Genomic DNA, 19,227 nt, shown 5'->3' with positions numbered 1-19,227 from the left:
GCAAATGGATTATATTAACGAGTTGGGTCATTATAATAAGATACCTGGAAATTTAAATTTCCTATTTTCTTGGAAAGAAGGAATTCAAAATGATCTACACCAAATAAAGCTTTCTATAATGAATTCTACTATTTTTTTCTTTTTTTTCCTAAGTGATAGAGTTTGGGTCTGTCCCCACCCAAATCTCATCTTGAATTGTAAAAATCCCCACGTGTCAAGGGCAGGGCCAGGTGAAGATAACTGAATCACTGGGATGGTTCCACACATACTGTTCTTGTGGTAGTGAGCAAGTCTCATGAGATCTGATGGTCTTATAAATAGGAGTTCCTCTGCACAAGCTCTATTGCCTGCCACCATGTAAGATGTGACTTCGCTCCTCAGTCACCTTCAGTCATGATTGTGAGGCATCCCAAGTCACGTGGAACTGTGAGCTAATTATACCTTTTTTCCTTTATAAATGACCCATGCTCAGGTATGTCTTTATTAGCAGCATGAGAATGGACTAATACACCAAGAATATATAAAAGGTCACATGGCATGCCTTTACTTTGGCTGCCTTAAAAACATTCATTTCAATTCTAAAGCGCATATATTTTAATTACTTGTAATTTTATGTCTCAGCATAAATGGAGTGCGCCATTAAAAAACAACGTCTTCTGCTGTGATCCTGGTCTATTTTTACTCTATTGCCACTGAAATCACATTATCCTAGTCTGCTCATTGGCTATTCTTACATATTTGTCATACATTTATAATAAAACATTTAAATGGATTTTTAAATGATAGTAAACCATTCAGTACTTATTTAAAATATTAAAAAGTATATTTTTACTAAAGATTAATAAATTTAAAAAACAGATCAGCATTCTTCATTTACAGGGCCTTGAGGTGTTTTTATCAAGAAAATGAATGTCATAACTTCAACATTAGCAAGAATATTTATTTTAGCAAGAATATTTACAGGTAGCACTCAGGAAGGCTCAAGACTCAAAGGCAGAAATTGAGGAAAGCCTATAGGAGTGGGAATTGAAACATAAAGGAAAAAAATTCCTGGAGAGGAAAAGCAAAAGATAAGGGCAGCTTTAGTAGCAAGTAGAATTTTTGCATGCTTGTTTATTCAAAGCACTACCAAATTTGAGTATTGAATGGGATACTCAGTGAGTATCCAACGGGATGACAGGCATGAGCTATCACAGCAGGCACCCTTTTTTTCCTTTAAATAACAAAAACAGAGACTGCTAATCTTAGAAGTTCAGTAAAATCTTCCGGATGTGATCTCTGGACAGATAGCTGAAAAATGAGTGGGAATTACCTAGATGACCAGGTGTTGAGAGAGTAAAGTATAGGAATCTTCCAGAATGAGATTATCAGAAAGTAAAAGGACCTACATGAAGAAAAAGCATCATCTATTTTAAGAAGTACTTAATGAATCATTATGGCAGAGAAATGGTGTTTAAAGTAATTTTATTTTATTTTGTCTCTTTTTTTTTTTTTTTTTTTCCCAATTTTTCAAGCTGTGGCACTGTTTCTTTAAAGGTACACTTATATGGAAACCCAGCATGTACTCTCTTCTTCTTCTCCACAAATGTAGCTACTGTGATTGAAGGTGAGGTTTGAGGTGGCTCTGAAGTGAAGTTCTGGCAGATTCCCATTGCACCCTTTAACACACAGTCAACACGCTCAATACACAAAGACAAACATACATAGACACACACCAACAGACTCACACTCAATTGTCTCTGAAAGTACTTTGTAGAAGACTAGTGTTCTTTATGGCATGATTTTCACACAACTGGACTAGAAGCTGGAGTGTGATGGTAAGAGTCAAAGAAAGGGAGACAGAGTAGTAAATAAACCATGAAGGATGTTGTAAATCATCTTTGACGTTTGTATGTGAGTTTATCTCTGAGGTTGAATATGAGTTTAAAACTTATTCAAGGCAATGGAGAGATAATATTGACTGTTATGGGGGGCGGGCAGGTGAGTGATGCATCACATTGTGCTTTAAAAAGTTTACTCTCACCCTAGTGGTAGGGCCTAATGTGTCATGTGGTTATCTCAAGGGCCTGAGCTAAGGTAATGTCAGTGGGGGTGAGTGGAAAGAAGCAAGCAGACTTGAGAGATGTTTAGGAGGAAAAACTGTCAGATGTAGTGTTAGTTGCATGGGAATGGTTAAAAGAGAAAATGATTTCTTCCTTGATCAATCGCATAGACTGTGTTATAACTTACTAAAATAAGGAACATTGAAGGAAGCTCGGTGAAAGGAAATACATAAATTTAATTGAGGAAATGTTGAGTTTGTGGAAAATTTGTTTTATTAAGCTTATTTAATAGTTTCATAAATAAGATACAAATAAAATAAATTTAAATAAAATTAGGTTTATTCAATAATTTATATGGCTGATTTAATGATTTCAACTTAGTGGAGTTCATTGAAATAATATACTAAATATAAATAACAACTTTCCTTTCCAAGCACCCCAACTCACTATTCTCCCTCTTCATTTTCTTCATACTAGTTAGAAGTGAGAAAGCATTGTAGGAAATTTAACATTCTCAATTAATAATTTCTCAGTATGGCTGATTTTTTTCTGGAAATCTACAGTATTTTTGCAGGTATTTCTTGCTTCAAATTTTAGTCCTGTCTGAATAATTAAAGCCTCCCACTTCATCTCAGGCTATCCTTATGATGTTACTTGCAAAAAAACAAAAACTATTCATTTATTTCTACTTTCTTTTTGCCAAAGAGGCTGCAGGTATGGGGATATTTGCTTAAGTCCATAAAAGTCCATGGTAGGTGAGGGGAGGTGCATTACTGTTTTATGGTTATGGCCCTGCTGATTCCAAATATGGGGGCATTCATGTGTATGAGCTTTTTTTTTTTTTTTGGGGGGGGTGGCTGTCCCCATTGCTCTATTTTAGAACCAATTTCCCATCTGACTCTTACCACAGGCCTAATGTCAAGGATCACACAGGGGAAATGTGGCTGCTTCCTTTAACCAATTCCAGACTGACAGTGTCCAACCTTATCATGCAGATCTGTCTTTACTACACTGGGCAGTCTGTAATGGGGATGAAGAGATAAGATAAACAGGTCCTGCTTTCAGCTATTTTTTTTTTTTTTTTTTTTATACATACCTTGCCTGATCTCACAGAACACAGATTTGGCTCAGTGGAAATCTTTCATGAACAATCTTTGCGTTTTCTCAGATTGCTATGTTCTGCCCTTTGCCTGGATTCTTTCATGTTCCAGTGGCACTGAGATGACTCAGTAAGCAACCAGCTAGAAAACTACATGGAGACATGTTCAGTTTCATGGTTTCATGACCTGTTATCTTGAAGCCCTTCCAAATTTGTAATGAGTAGATTAATCATATTGACCTCCACACCTATAAGTTGAAAGATGAAAGGAAGAAGAAAAAATATTTTTTGCCTTTATGAACTCCTCTCTCCCAAAAATATCTATCTCCACTCTTCCTTATTCTATTAGTGGAAAAGTACAGAACAAGGAATTTACCATATTGGTTCTGTAGGCATGTCACCTTTCCCAAATCTAGAGGTGTTTGATCTAGCAGTTTGATCTTTTAGCTTAGAATATGAAACACATAGAAACTTTTATTTTCAGTTCAGGGTAAACTTTATACAGGTCAATAAGCCTGTAGAGTAGAAAAGGGTATTAGTTCTTATTTCAAATCCAAAGGACAAAGAAGCTGCCATAATAGATAAGAGCTGTATAATCCCAAACTCTGGCAAGAAAAACTTTACTTAGCTGCTCTTAAAAAGATATACATCGAATGACGACTGCCCCATTCCTGTCTAGTTGTTTTAGATAACCTTATTTTCAGTATTATTCTGAAGATATTTATACTCGTTGATATTAGTGACATTAATATATGCATGTGTGTGTTTGTGTTTGTGTTTGTGGGTGTGTATGTGTGTGTGCGTGTGTGTGTGTGCGTAAAGGCTTAAAGAAAACTTTTCACTTTATAGTCACTAAGAAGGATAGCTGCTGTGGGACGTAAACTAACATTTTTTTTGTCAGTTCCAACTGGAATTCAATTCCAAATAGAAGCAAAATACAGATCCATATGCAAATCACAGTAATAGCTGGAAAAAAATGCTCATTCATTTTTGTAGCAACCATTTTTTTCCAGGTCTTAATAAAGTAAATATTACCCTTTGTGTTCTCAGACAATATCACTTTGGGAACTTACAGCAAGTCATCCCCTTGCATGCAAATTGAAGGAAACTCTGAGGCCAGGGAAATAATCAATCTGATTTAAAACAGAAACAAACAAAAACCCCAAGGTTTTGGACATGGTTGCTATGCTACATTTACCAGAGAGCTGTGATACCTTGTCATTATTACTCAAATACTAATCCAATCATGTTTCTTGCACCTCCTTTTCCCATGAACCAAAGGAAATTCACGCTCCAGGGTTTCCCCTAATTTTAATTATCTTTTTGCATTTCCTACTAAAGTAAAGCACTTGCAATGAAGGAATCAGAACTTTCTGTGAATTAGAGCCAGGGGGAGCTACCAGAGAACTGAAAAGAGACTGGAAAGGAATATGAAATACTATTAAATGTTAGCAAGAGATGGAAAGACAATGAATGGAAAAAAAAAAAAAGAGGAAAAGAAACTTCACCCTACTTCCACCTCCCAAAAACACAAAAACAAAATATAAATGCAGCCCACCATGAATTGTGATGCTCAAATCTACCCAGATCCTTTAGAATAATAACTTAGAGTTGCATATCACTTTAGATTTTGAAAACATTTTTATATATTATGCCACTGATTCATCATAACAATCTACATAGGCAAGTCGGAAACTCTATTATTTTTTTCTGTTTTCAAGCTGGAGAAAGAAATGCCAATGCATAATCAAGAAAAACTTATATGTGTAAATGAAATTCTTTGTAATTAAACCCAATTTGTTTCTCTTTTTAAACAGCTTTATTGAAGTATAATTGGCCTACAATTAAAACGACACATACTTAAAATATCTAATTCAGGAAGTGTTGCCATATGTATACATACATTAAAACCAGCACAAGCAAAATAATGAATTTATTTATTACCTACAAGAGTTTCTTAACTTTTTTTTTGTAATCCCTTCCCAATCTCCATCATATAGCTTCACCCAAGGCAGCTACTGATCTGCTTTCTGTCATTATAATTTACATCTTCTAGAGTATTTTTTAATAAACGGAATCATACCATATAAACTTTCTCCTGTTCATTCAGAATAAATATTTTGAGATTTATCCACATCATGCTATATATCAATCATCCATTACTTTACTGAACAGTAGTCCACTGTGTGGATACAATGGATATATCACAGTTGGTTTATTCACCTGTTGATGGACATTTGGATTATTTCCATCTCTCATGTACAAGTTTTTATATGTATATGTGTTTTCTTTTATCTTGAGTAAATACCTAGCAGTAGAATGTCTGTGTCATATCTATGATTAACCTTGAAAGAAACTGCCAAACTGTTCCTCTTCATAGTCATTGTACCATTTATACACCAGCCAGCAGCATATAAGAGTTTCACTTGTTCTGCATCATCCCAGCATTTTGTAGTCTTAAAATTTTACCTGTGCAACTAGGTATGTAGCACAATATTGTACTTTATTTTCTCTATGAATTAGTTATTTTAAGCATTTTTATGTGCTTATTTACCATTAACATATGTGGGCCTGGAGTTTTCTGTGTAGGATGAATTTAATTCAAGTTATCTATTTCTTATTGAATGAATTTTGGTAATTTGTATATTTCAATAACTCAAATTAATGATTGGAGCTTTTTAAGAAACAAGGGTTAAAAAGCAAACTAAGTTCAAAATAAGCATTACAAAGTAAATAAGAATGAAAATAGTAATCATTGAAATTATAAACAGAAAAATAATAGTGAAAATAAAACTAAAAGCAGATTTTAAAAAAAAGACCTCCACTTTTTGACATTTGAAATGTCTCTACTTACAATGATCAGAAAAGTAAATATGAGACTCAAATTAACATCATTAATGGACCTATGAAGATTAAAAAATAAAATATTATAAAAATTTTATACCAATCATTCTGATAAATTCAATGAAATGGAAATTTCCTTTAAGATACAATATACTGAAGCTTAATCATGAAGAAATTTATGATATATGTAACATTATATCTACTTAAAAATTGTATTCACAGTTAAGATTCTTCCCTGAAGCAAACTCCAGATCTAGACAGCTTCACTGGCCAATGTGACCAAAAAGATAAGAAAAAATAACGCTAATGATAAATACCACGTTTTCTATAAGAATGTTCTCAAAAGTTTCATTCATAGTAGACCCAAATCCAAATGTTTATCAGTTTGTGAACAGATAAGCAAATTGTGGCACATCCTTGCAATGGAATACAACTCAGCAATAAAAAGAAAGGACTTTTGATACACATAATGACATAGATGACAATCTCAAGCACTGTTTTAAATGAATAAAGCTAGGCACAAAGTCTACACACTGAATAACTACATTTATATTAAATTCTAGAAATGGTAAAACTATAATCACTTAAGATCAGTGGTTAGTGGGGCCGGGGAGTTGGGAAAAGAGATACTTGTAAAGGGGTATGTGGAGATTTTGTGTGGCAAGGGAAATTTTCTATATGACTGTAGAAATGGTCACAGGACTGTATCCATTTGTTAAAATTCATCTAATTTTACATTTTAAAATATTATCTAAAATAATCATAAATACTATCCAGAAAAATAAAGAGCATTTTAAAAGACAGAAATGTGAAAGAAACAATATTTTAGTTACTACTTGCTATGGTGAAATAAATAAAAATAATTTATACAATAAAAGCGAAACACTTTAAAAATATAACTAATACAATCATGTGTAATCCTCAGAATTCAAAAAGAGAAATTCCTATACCACAGATCAGATCTCGTGAAGATATAATTGATGAACTAGAAAACTGATCTAGAAAAATGACTCAGAATCCAAGTTAGAGATTTAAAATGTTGATAGTTTTTAAAAATATGAAAAAGATATAATGCTGCATATATGTAAAGAGTAACAAAAGAGAGAATGAGGAAAAGAAAATATTTAAAGACAAACTAGTCATGGATTTTTAGTACAATGCACAACAATATTTTAATATCACACAAAAAATCAGATTGATTCTCAAGCAGGATAAACGAAAATAAATTAGCATCCATGCACGTGATAGACAAACTGCAGAGCACCAGATTCAAAGATAAATCAACAGTAAAATGAGAAAACAGACATATTAAATGCATCACACTGCTTCTCAGTAATAACTGACAGAATTAAATGGAAAAATAACTTTAAATTGAGGAAATAATATCATTGTTGACTTAAAATTTTAAAGCCACGGTAAAGCACTTTGAAAATCTAGGTGTTGCTATCATGTAAAATCCATGAGATATGAATAATAACCTTTAGACATTTGAATCCAAATGTACATTAAATAATTTAATCCTATTAACAAAAAAGAATTACAACTAAATGAATAAAAGGAGCAAAATAAGATAAACAAACCTTGATCAATCCAGGAGAAGTAGGAATAGAGAATAAAGTATCAAAGAAAAAAATATTAAAGTGGAAAATAGTTATATGTTAGAAATAAGTTAAAATATATCGGTAATTATAAAAAATATAGGAGAATAAATAAATACAATAAACATTCTCCAACTGCAAAATAATACAACAATCCAGAGATACACATCTTTACATATGCCTCTAGAGTATAAGGACACCAAATGGTTGAAAGAAAATAGGTGAAACACCTGCAAGCATGATCTAATCAAAGAATGCTAGTGCAACAATATCACTATCAGGTAAAGTGTACTTTTTATGTCAAAAGACATTATTATGTTAATAAGTATAATGTCAGAGTGACAAAGCCAATTCAGCTGGATAATGCCTAACATATAACTTAATGCATTTAACAACAAATCTTCAAACTAAATAAAGCAGAGGAGAAGGAGGCAGGTGAGAAAAGCTGCAATTATAAGAAACAAGCACTTGTGCTTGGTCCAGGATTCAGCTTAAACCACCATTGGGTGGAGATAAGGATTGTTGGTGAATAAACATCTTGGGGCTTTAGCCCAAGAAGTCTAAGGCTGGGTGTTGGATATTTAGAAAAGTGTCACCACACCAGCACTTGGGATGTGGAGGATCTGAGGTTCAATGGAAGCAGGAGCTGGGTTTCATCTTTTTCCACTTATCTGTTTGTTAGGCAACCTGAGGCTCTGGGGTCATGAGTCCTGTCACTGCACAGATGGTAATATACAATGAACCATCAGCTTTTAAAAAAAATTAATTATATCTACATGTAACATATAAATATTGAAATTATAACATTATGTGAGCAAAGCAAGTGGCAACATGATACAAACAGTATAACTAACTTTTGTGCATTTTGGAAATCCACAAAACAATAATGTGTGGTATTTTTGAGATTTTTGTATGTTATAAAGTATTTTCTAAATGTTCTCAGGTTATATATATGCATGTATGTATGTTTATGTGGGGTGGGGACTGTTGAGGGGATATTCTTCCGGATAATAATTGCCCCTGAGAAAGTCATGAATTGAATATAGGGGGTAGACTTAACACTTTGTTTCTTAAAAGAGATCTGATGTACATATCATAAAATGATACAATTACTAAATTCTGCCTGCTGGGTAAATAGGCATCTGATTTGTTTCACTGTACATTTTTCTCTGTGTGTTTATATATACATATGTATATACATATATACACTAACATACACATGCACACATACACATACAACATTAACAGTTTTAAGTAAAAGAAAAATAAGGACAACAAAAATGATGAACACATGTAATTCCATTTTGTAAAATGTAAACTATTTTTTGATCTTGTTTAATAAAAACAATAAAGTACTTAGATGTTTAAAGTGTTCAATTATTATAATTGACGTTCCCCTTGAAATGGGATTACAAATAGAAATAAGTTGTTGAAACTTAAAGACAAAAATTACGAGAAGATAAAAATAGCTGTGCATATAATCTCAAATGTGATCAGAGACTCTACTCCAGTGATTATCAATGACGTATTGCCAAATGCTCAGAAATTTTGGTCTTTATTCTTACGTTAACCAAAATCATTTTTGAACATTTCATCTATTTGTTATTTAATGTTGTACTGATTTCAACATATTTATTGCTCCAGTTTATACAAGGAAAGATTAGAAGTTATAAAAGGCATTTAATCAATACCAAACTATTTTGTCTGAGATTCTAAACATTACAATTTGGAGTAGGTTTTGGTGATGTATTCATTGAGACAGGATTCTCAAAGAATCGCTCAAAAAACTAACAGTCTAATTTTCTTAAAGGACAAATCCAAAGACTTAGTATTAGAAAAATATTTTTTCCACTTTAACTTTTATTTTAGGTCCTGGGGTACATGTGCAGGATTGTTACATGGATATATTTCATAATGCTGAAGTTTCAGCTTCTATTGATCCCATCACCCAGGTAGTGAGCACAGTATACTACTAGAAAAACTACCAATAAGTAATTTTTCGACCCTCGTCCCCCTCCCTCTACAGTTCCAGTAGTTTCCAGTGTCTCTTGTTCTCATCTTTATGAGAAAAAAATGTTTGAGGCTTGAAATTAGTATAGTTTGAAGTAAATGAAAGTAGCTTTTGAAGGTGTGTTTATCTAAAAGGGTAAATTTACAAAAGGAACCAGCAGTCTCACAGTCTCTATGGATGGGGACTTACTAGATTTTAAGGACCCATTTTCACCCTACTACATGAACAGGGGCCAGTCTTCTCCCAGAATCTGTGGGACAGGGCCCAGATTGGTCACAGTACCTATCTGCCTAAAGACATGGGAAACCGAATTTCAGGGTGCAGGAATAAATATTAAAATAAAACTTCTTCCTATGGAAATAGGGTAGACTATTTTTCTGCATTGACTAAGTGTTCAAAATTGAAGGATATGAAGAAACAGTATGTGGTGGGAGTGGTGGTGGTAATAGTGATGGTATTATTGGGAAACATGGCAGGAGGAGAAGTGCAAAGAGCCTTCTTTCTGTATTTGAAAAAAAAAAAATGTAACCTTTGTTGTAACTCTCTTCATGCAGCACAACAGGCATTCTAAGTGACTGGAATTAAAATTATAGACACAGGTGCAATACATATACTATGTATTATATATACTATGGCACTCTATGGAGTGCCAGCCATGGAGATTACTTCACACTTTGGTTAGTTGAAGGGATCATGTACTGCTCAAGTGAAAGGAGAAGAATCATTAGTTTTTGAAGTGAATTCTAATACAGACTTCCTAATGATTTATTACCAATCTGAGAGAATCAAGGATGAAAGACATTGAAACAAGTTTTTTGATTGTCTCAATGGTTATAAAAAGACACTCATTGATGAGTGTGTGTGATGGGCCACCAACACCAAGATCTGTTATATGTTTTTAGAATATTATTCTAAAAATAGGTTTTTTTGGTATAACTAAGCATCTGCAATTTACATCATTTTGGTAGGAGTTGAGATAGGCTATTCATCTTCCAATGCCTATTTATAAACTTAAAAATTCACTTACCTGTTTCTATTCCCATTTTATTTGTGAGTAGGTTTTTAAATGCTGACTTTTAAACCCACAAACATTTTTTTCTAAGCTCTTATTTGTACATCTCCTCATCCTTAAATATTTTAAAATAAATCTTGACTATCTCTATGTCTTCCTAGATAGGAAAGAAGCAGCCTGGGGTGAAAGAGCATTTAAGATAAGTGTAGTTGATCTATAAAAAGAGGACATTTGTCTGCAGACATAAGCAAAGCAAAATTACTCAGTAGCATAATTGATTAAACAATCCACCCACTCATGCCCCGAAAGCCAGAGTTTAAACCCAGACACTGCCTCAAGATTTGGGATTCTTAATACCCAAGTGTACCACAAGATCAATCCTTTCACTTATATCTTAAGAGACTGCTGTTAATATTCCAAATATGGGCAGATAATCTGACATGGGCATTTCTTCAAATCCCTGTGGTTTTATCGAAGAGAGTAGTTTTCTTCCGAAAAGTGCCATGTCAGCAAAAAGTATAACACTTCACAAAACCTGCATTGTTTTTTCTTTTTTGAGAGAGAGAATCTTGCTCTGTCTCCCAGGCTGGAGTGCAGTGCTGCGATCTCAGCTCACTGCAACCTCTGCCTCCCTGGCTCAAAAGATTCTCTTGCCTCAGCCTCCCGAATAACTGAGATTACAGGCATGCACCACCACAACTGGCTTTTTGTATTTTTAGGAGAGATGAGTTTTCACCATACTGTCCAGGCTGGTCTCAAACTCCTTGCCTCATGTGATCTGCCCACCTCAGCCTCCCAAAGTGCTGGGATTATAGGCATGAGCCACTGTGCCTGGCACAAAACCTGCATTTTATGAGTGAATCAATTCTTAAAAACAAAATAGTAAATGTAATATATATTTTTTTTTATCCCCAGGATAAACTGAGCACAAACGCTTTGTATTTGAGTGGAATTTTCTAATGAGGATGGGGGAAAAGCTGAAGTTAAAGATGCCTGTTTCAGCATTTCCTAGATAAAGTAAGGATTTTCACGTGTAATTTTTTCAGAATGTGTCTTGAATTAATTTGACATTAATTATTCACTTGGTAGTCCAAATTACACATTTTCTTTGCATGAAAACCAGGTGTGTTCCACATACCCTAAGCATCTGCTATCTTTTGCACACAAGTCAAAGGGGGATAGTACTGTGAAACAAGAGCATTGCATAAGAATGCCTCTAGTTTTCACATTCAGTGGCATAAAAAAAGCACCAAATAAAAAGATCCTTTTTTCCTCTTGTTTTTAAAAATGAAATATGCACTTTCGGTGCTGAAGCAAGTCATACTCTATTTAATGGGAATGTGTGTGATGTCAACTTAAAACATCAAAAAAATTATACTTGCATTTTAGTCACCCACAAATCCAAACTATGTCAAATGTAACATCATGTTTTATGCCATAGGCTATTAAAAATGGCTTGTTCGTAATCATATTATCCTAAAGAAGATTACTGTTGGTTTGGAAAGAAGTGCATGTTTATAATCAAATTCAGATACAGTCCTTGAGGTAAGCTATGCTTGATTAATGAGTGAAGTGATCCAAAATGGCAGTTTTGTAGAAAGCTTTATGTTTCTAAAGCCTCAAGTTGAAGGACAAACTTTACAGAGTAGGAGCCTCCATGGGGAAAAAGGGTGGGGCAGTGGAGAGCTGCCTGGGGCAGTCTTCCCAAGAAAGATTGCATGCATTTTTATGGCTGTGTTTACCTAAACAAATAGGGATAAAATATTTGATAAGGTATGATTGCTGAGCTAATTCCACAAACTAAAGTGAGTTCAACACTATCCACAGCAGGTTTTTCTTATTCCCAAATATTATAATTAGGTTCTTCTACATTTTCTTTCAGATCAACTTTTCAAGAAAGAAAATAAAAATACATATTAATTTAGTAACCGGTCATATGATTCCATTTCAGGCAGAGAATAGGCAAAATGATTGACTCTTCATTCTAACTTGATAAAAGGCCTATTTTCCTGGGGGAGGGTGGGGGAAGCATCTTATATTGTCCTAGGATCTGCTTAAAATAACTGGCACATGACCCGATTTTTAGATTTCCGTAGCAGATTAGGTTTCAACATAGATATTATTTCTTGACGATAGTCTTACAGTGCATTTTCCTCACATTTTGTCCAGTCCGTGGAGCAGGGAAAGATTGAATGTGTCTAAATACTTTTAAAGAAAAAAATTAAACTTAGAAATGCTTTGTTACTTAAAATGTATCACAAAGCTAGATCAGTTAATGTGAAAAAATACAGATTTCAAATATAGAGAGCAGTTATTTTAAAATGCTCTTTACAGGAAACTATAGGAATCTCCAATTCTCTCAATACTCTGCTCTCAATCAACTCTAAAGATAATTCTCATTCAGGAATGCTATTTTTTTAAGTTCAGTTTTGTCAGGCATTTGATAGTGATGGAAAAAGTAAAGTCATAATTAACATTTTAGTTAAATGATTTACGAAGTAATATTTCACACCCTATGTATAATTTACCCCAATTTTAAACTTTGAACTGGGCATCAACGAATTTGTTAACTAACATTGTATTTCTCCATTACCAAAGAGAACATAGAAAAACTAAGATATTTAGCAAAATAAATATTTCAGGTACACAATAGAAATAAGTGAGGGTAGAAATATTTTTCCACTCGACAGAAAAATCTGATTGAATTGGAAGCTACTCATATTTGTTACAATTTTAACATAATTTCCAAATTAATACAGTAATATATGTAACCAATTACAATATGTCAAATACAGCTCTACTCACTAAATATAATTCTGAAGTAAACACACACTGCCCAGATGCTCAAACATTTTAGTAAAAAATATTATTTAATTATTAAAATAAATGTAAAATTATTGAAGTACTATTAATAATAGTCCAACTTAGCTCAGTAATAAGTTTATATCAACACTAAACATTTGAGTAGCTTTTTGAAAAAGATATATTCTGTTACAATATTTCACTATATTTTGGCTAGCCTCTCATTTCCAAGTATTCAGCTCTTAAAATCTTAATTTTTATATAAATGTCTACTGCCTCAGTGATATGGTTTGGATCTGTGTTCCCAGCCAAATCTCATGTCAATTGTAATCTCTAATATTGGACGTGGGCCCTGGTGGGAGGTGGTTGTATCGTGGAAGTGGATCCTTCATAAATGGTTTAGCATCATTCCTCTGCTGCTATTCTCATGATAGAGTTCTCACGAGATCTGGTTTCTTAAAAATGTGTGGGACCACATCGCAGTGATCCTAAAATTGACCACATAAATTGTAAGTAAAACACTCTTCAGTAAATGCAAAAGAATGGAAATCATAACAAACAGTCTGCCAGACCACAATGCAATCAAATTAGAACTCAGGATTAAGAAACTCACAGAAAACAGCATAACTAAACTACATGGAAACTGAACAATCTGCTTCTGAATGACTACTGGGTAAATAATGAAATTAAGACAGAAATAAATAAGTTCTTCAAAACCAAAGAGAACAAAAAAAAGACATAATGTACCAGAATCTCTGGGACACAGCTAAAGCAGTGATTAGAGGGAAATTTATAGCACTAAATGCCCACAAGAGAAAGTGAGAAAGATCTAAAATAGACACCCTAACATCACAATTAAAAGAACTAGAGAAGCAAGAGCAAAAGCTAGCAGAAGTCAAGAAATAAGTAAGATCAGAGCAAAACTGAATGAGATAGAGACATGAAAAACCTTTCAAAAGCTCAATGAATCCAGGAGCTGGTGTTTTGAAAAGATTAACAAACTACCGCTAGCTAGACTAATGAAGAATAAAAGAGAGAAGAATCAAATAGACACAATAAAAAATGATAAAGTGGATATCACTACTGATCCCAAAGCAACAAAACTACCATCAGAGAATACTATAAACACCTCTATGCAAATCAACTAGAAAATCTAGAAGAAATGAATAAGTTCCTGGACACATACACCCTCCAAAGACTAAATCAAGAATAAGTGAAATCCGTGAATAGACCACTAACAAGTTCTGAAATTGAGGCAGTAATTAATAGCCTAACAACCCAAAAAAGCCCAGGACCAGATGGATTCACAGCCAAATTCTACCAGAGGTACAAAGAGGAGCTGGTAATGATTCCTTCTGAAACTATTCCAAACTATAGAAAAAGAGGGGCTCCTCCTTAACTCATAACATGAGGCCAGTATCATCCTGATACCAAAACCTGGGAGAGACACAACAACAAATAAAATTTCAGGCCAATATCCCTGATGAACATCGACGCAAAAAATCCTCAATAAAATACTGGCAAACTGAATCCAGCAGCACATCAAAAAGCTTATCCGCCACTATCAAGTCAGCTTCATCACTGGGATGCAAGGCTGGTTCAACATATGCAAATCAATAAATATAAACCATCACATAAACAGAACCAATGACAAAAACCACATGATTATCTCAATACATGCAGAACAAGCCTTCGATAAAATTTAACACAGCTTTATGCTAAAAACTCTAAATAAAGTAGGTATTATTTGAAGGTATCTCAAAATAATAAGAGCTATTTATGACAAACCCACAGCCAATATCATACTGAATGAGAAAGAGCTGGAAGCATTCCCTTTGAAAACCAGCACAAGACAACGATACCCTCTCTCACCACTCCTGTTCAACATAGTATTGGAAGTTCTGGCCAGGGCAATCAGGCAACAGAAAGAAATAAAGGGTATTCAAATAGGAAGAGAGGAAGTCAAACTGTCTGTTTGCAGAAGACATAATTGTATACTTAGAAAACCCCATCATCTCAGTCTAAAATCTCCTTAAGCTATAAGCAACTTCAGCAAAGTCTCAAGATAGAAAATCAATGTGCAAAAATCACAAACATTGCTATACACCAATAATAGACAAACAGCCAAATCATGAGTGAAGTCCCACTCACAATTGCTACAAAGAGAATAAAATACCTAGGAATACAACTTACAAGGGACTTGAAGGACCTCTTCGAGGAGAACTACAAACCACTGCTCAAGGAAATAAGTGAAGACACAAATAAATGGAAAAACATTCCATGCTCATGGATAGGAAGAATCAATATTGTGAAAATGGCCATTTTGCCCAAAGTAATTTATATATTCAATGCTATCCCATTAAGCTACCATTGACTTTCTACACATAATTAGAAAAAAACTACTTTAAATTTCATATGGAACCAAAAAAGAGCCTGTATAGCCAAGACAATCCTAAGCAAAAAAAAAAAAAAAAAAACAAACAAACAAACAAACAAAAAACAAAAAAAGAAGAAGAAAAAAACCCCACAAAACTGGAGGCATCACACTACCTGACTTCAAACTACAAGACTACGGTAACCAAAACAGCATGATATGGTATTGGTACCAAAACAGATATATAGACCAATGGAACAAAACAGAGGCCTCAGAAATAATGCCACACATCTGATCTTTGACAAATCTGACAAAAACTAGCAATGGGGAAAGGATTCGCTATTCAATAAATGGTGTTCGGAAAACACCAAAAACAATATGGCTAGGCCATATTCAGAAAACTGAAACTGGACCCCTTCCTTATACCTCATATGAAAATTAATTCAAGATGGATTCAAGACTTAAACGTAAGACCTAAAATCATAAAAACCCTGCAAGAAAACCCAGGCAATAGCATTCAGGACATAGGCATGGGCAAAGACTTCATGATTAAAACACCAAAAGCAATGGCAACAAAAACCAAAATTGACAAATGGGATCTAATTTAACTAAAGAGCTTCTGTACAGCAAAAGAAACTATCATCAGAATGAACAGGCAACCTACAGAATGGGAGAAAATTTTTGCAATCTATCCATATGACAAAGGTCTAATATCCAGAATCTACAAAGAAAATAAACAAATTTACAAGAAAAACAAACAACCCCATCAAAAAGTGGACAAAGGATATGAACAGACCTTTCTTAAAACAAGACATTTATGTGGCCAACAAACATATGAAAAAAAGATCGTCATCACTGGTCATTAGAGAAATGCAAATCAAAACCACAATGAAATATTATCTCACACCAGTTAGAATGGCGATCATTAAAAAGTCAGGTAACAACAGATGCTTGAGAGGATGTGGAGAAATAGGAATGCTTTTACACTGTTGGTGGGGGTGTAAGTTAGCTTAACCATTGTGGAAGATAGTGTAGTGATTCCTCAAGGATCTAGAACCAGAAATAGCATTTGACCCAGCAATCCCATTAATGGCTATATACCCACCAAAGTATTATAAATTATTCTACTATAAAGACACACGCACACATATGTTTATTGCAGCACTACTCACAATAGCAAAGACTTGGAACCAACACAAATGCCCATCAGTGCTAGACTAGATAAAGAAAATGTGGCACATATAACAGTATGGAATAGTATGCAGCCATAAAAAGGATGAGTTCATGTCCTTTGCAGGGACATGGATGAAGCTGGAAAGCATCATTCTCAGCAAACTAACACAGGAGCAGAAAAGCAACCACCACATGTTCTCACTCATAAGCGGGAGTTGAACAATGAGAGCACATGGACACAGGGAGGGAATCATCAGACACTGGGGCCTGTTAGGGGGTGGGGGCTATGCGAGGGATAGCATGAGGAGAAATACCTAATGTAGATGACGGGTTGATGGGTGCAGCAAACTACCATGGCATGTGTATACCTATGTAACAAACCTGCACGTTCTGCACATGTATCCCAAAACTTAAAGTATAATAATAAAAAAAAAGAACTTTTTTAAAAAAAAGTGTGTTGCACCTCCATCTTCTGTCTGTCCTTCCTGCTTCAGCTAAGTGAAGTGCTGCTTCCCTTTTGCCTTCTGCCATGATTTTAAGTTTTCTGAGGCCTCCCCAAAAGCAGAAGCCTCTATGCTTTCTGTATAGTCTGCAGAACCTGAACCTCTTTTCTTTATATATTACCCAGTGTTCAGGTATTTCTTCATAGAAAGCAAAAAAAAAAACCAATACACTCAGCTTATACTAACAAGCTATGCTCTAAAGTGAAACTGATATTGGAGAAGTAGTCATATACCTAACTGATGCTTTACAATTTTGCATATGTAAAAACAGATATAAACTTTCTAGGTACTTTATGAAAAACATCAGACTTAACAGATAATCAAAAAACTACATTAATTTATTTATATAAGGAGACATACACTATAGATATTAACATATATTCTAAATGTACAATATCTTGATTCACCAAATTGATGCCAGAATGAGAAACATTATAATCTGATTTTATTTTTTTATTTCCAGCATTAAACTCAAAGTGTTAAGAAAGTAATATAGCTCATAAGGGTTGGATTGCAAAGAGTAGATGACAGTGTTGCTAATTTTTATAAAGTATTTTGGCATTTTCCCACTTTATTTTACTATTACATCTCTAGCTCATTGGGCATAATTGTGATCCTTTGCAAATCTAAATTATGAACTAAGAGAACATGTATGAGATAGTCAAAAGGACTATAGTGAGACAAGTAACTGTAGAAGGGTATTTCATTTCAGATAAAAAATGAAATCACGTGTCTCAGTCACATTTAATTAATAGAAGACATCAAAATTCTGTCTTTGTAATTTTCCATTATATATAATTATCAACACAATTCGTTACAAGTATACTTTTTTCTTTCAGCTTTTCCTTCCACACAAAGCTTTTATATATCACCTATTTTATTATAATCAGCGAATTCTCCATAAAATAGAAAAATATTCTTACTTCAAAACAGAGGTTCAACAAGGTAAAGTGAGTTTATTCAGGTTATTAGAAAAGTTGAGGTAAAATACGTATGTCTTACCCTTCATTTCAGTTCTTTTCCTACCTTAATACCTAATATTTCTTACCCATCTTCTGAACTCCACCTCATCTGCCTTTTAAGATTTAATATAAGGGTCCACTTCTTTGGGAAGACCTTTTTGACCCTCTCCCATGATCATCCTCAGGCTTGCTTTCTCCTTCGTCTGTTCTCTACTGGCACTTGTAACAAATCTCTGTAATCTTGTTTACTCTATTGTACCACATTGTCCCCAAAAAGTAGGATATGAACTACTTGGGAGAAGGTATCATGTCTTACCTATTTGACATAGTTCCCCTAACTCTCAGCAGTCTTAAATTCACATGTTCTAAAAGACACTGAACAAATATTAGAGGAATTATATTGATGGCATTTTAATTTTTAAAAATAGCTTGATAGTTAAAACAGGAACCACAGTGGAAAGAAGACTGGATGCAATGCCTGCACACTTTTCCTCACATGTAAAACAAGCAAGGTATTGATCACCATCACTTTTAAATCTTGCTTTATGAGGAAAAACAATTCTAGGAATTTCTTCCTCAGAACTATAGCATACCCAACAGTGATTTTTCAATGCCAGAAATGCTAATTTACTAAGGCTATATCATCAATTGTTGAAGCACTTCTGTTAGGTGTGATGTCACTGCATGGCAAGTTGGCAATTATTTGAGGAGTTATTTCAATAACTGCACAGCTCTCTGTCTGATTAATGAAACTGCCAATGGATTTATAACTCCAGTTACAGAAATGTATCATTGGAGATTTGCGGA

This window comes from Piliocolobus tephrosceles, chromosome 14, assembly GCF_002776525.5.
Source record: "Piliocolobus tephrosceles isolate RC106 chromosome 14, ASM277652v3, whole genome shotgun sequence".
NCBI lineage: Eukaryota > Metazoa > Chordata > Mammalia > Primates > Cercopithecidae > Piliocolobus > Piliocolobus tephrosceles.
This window is presented reverse-complemented; position numbering follows the sequence as displayed.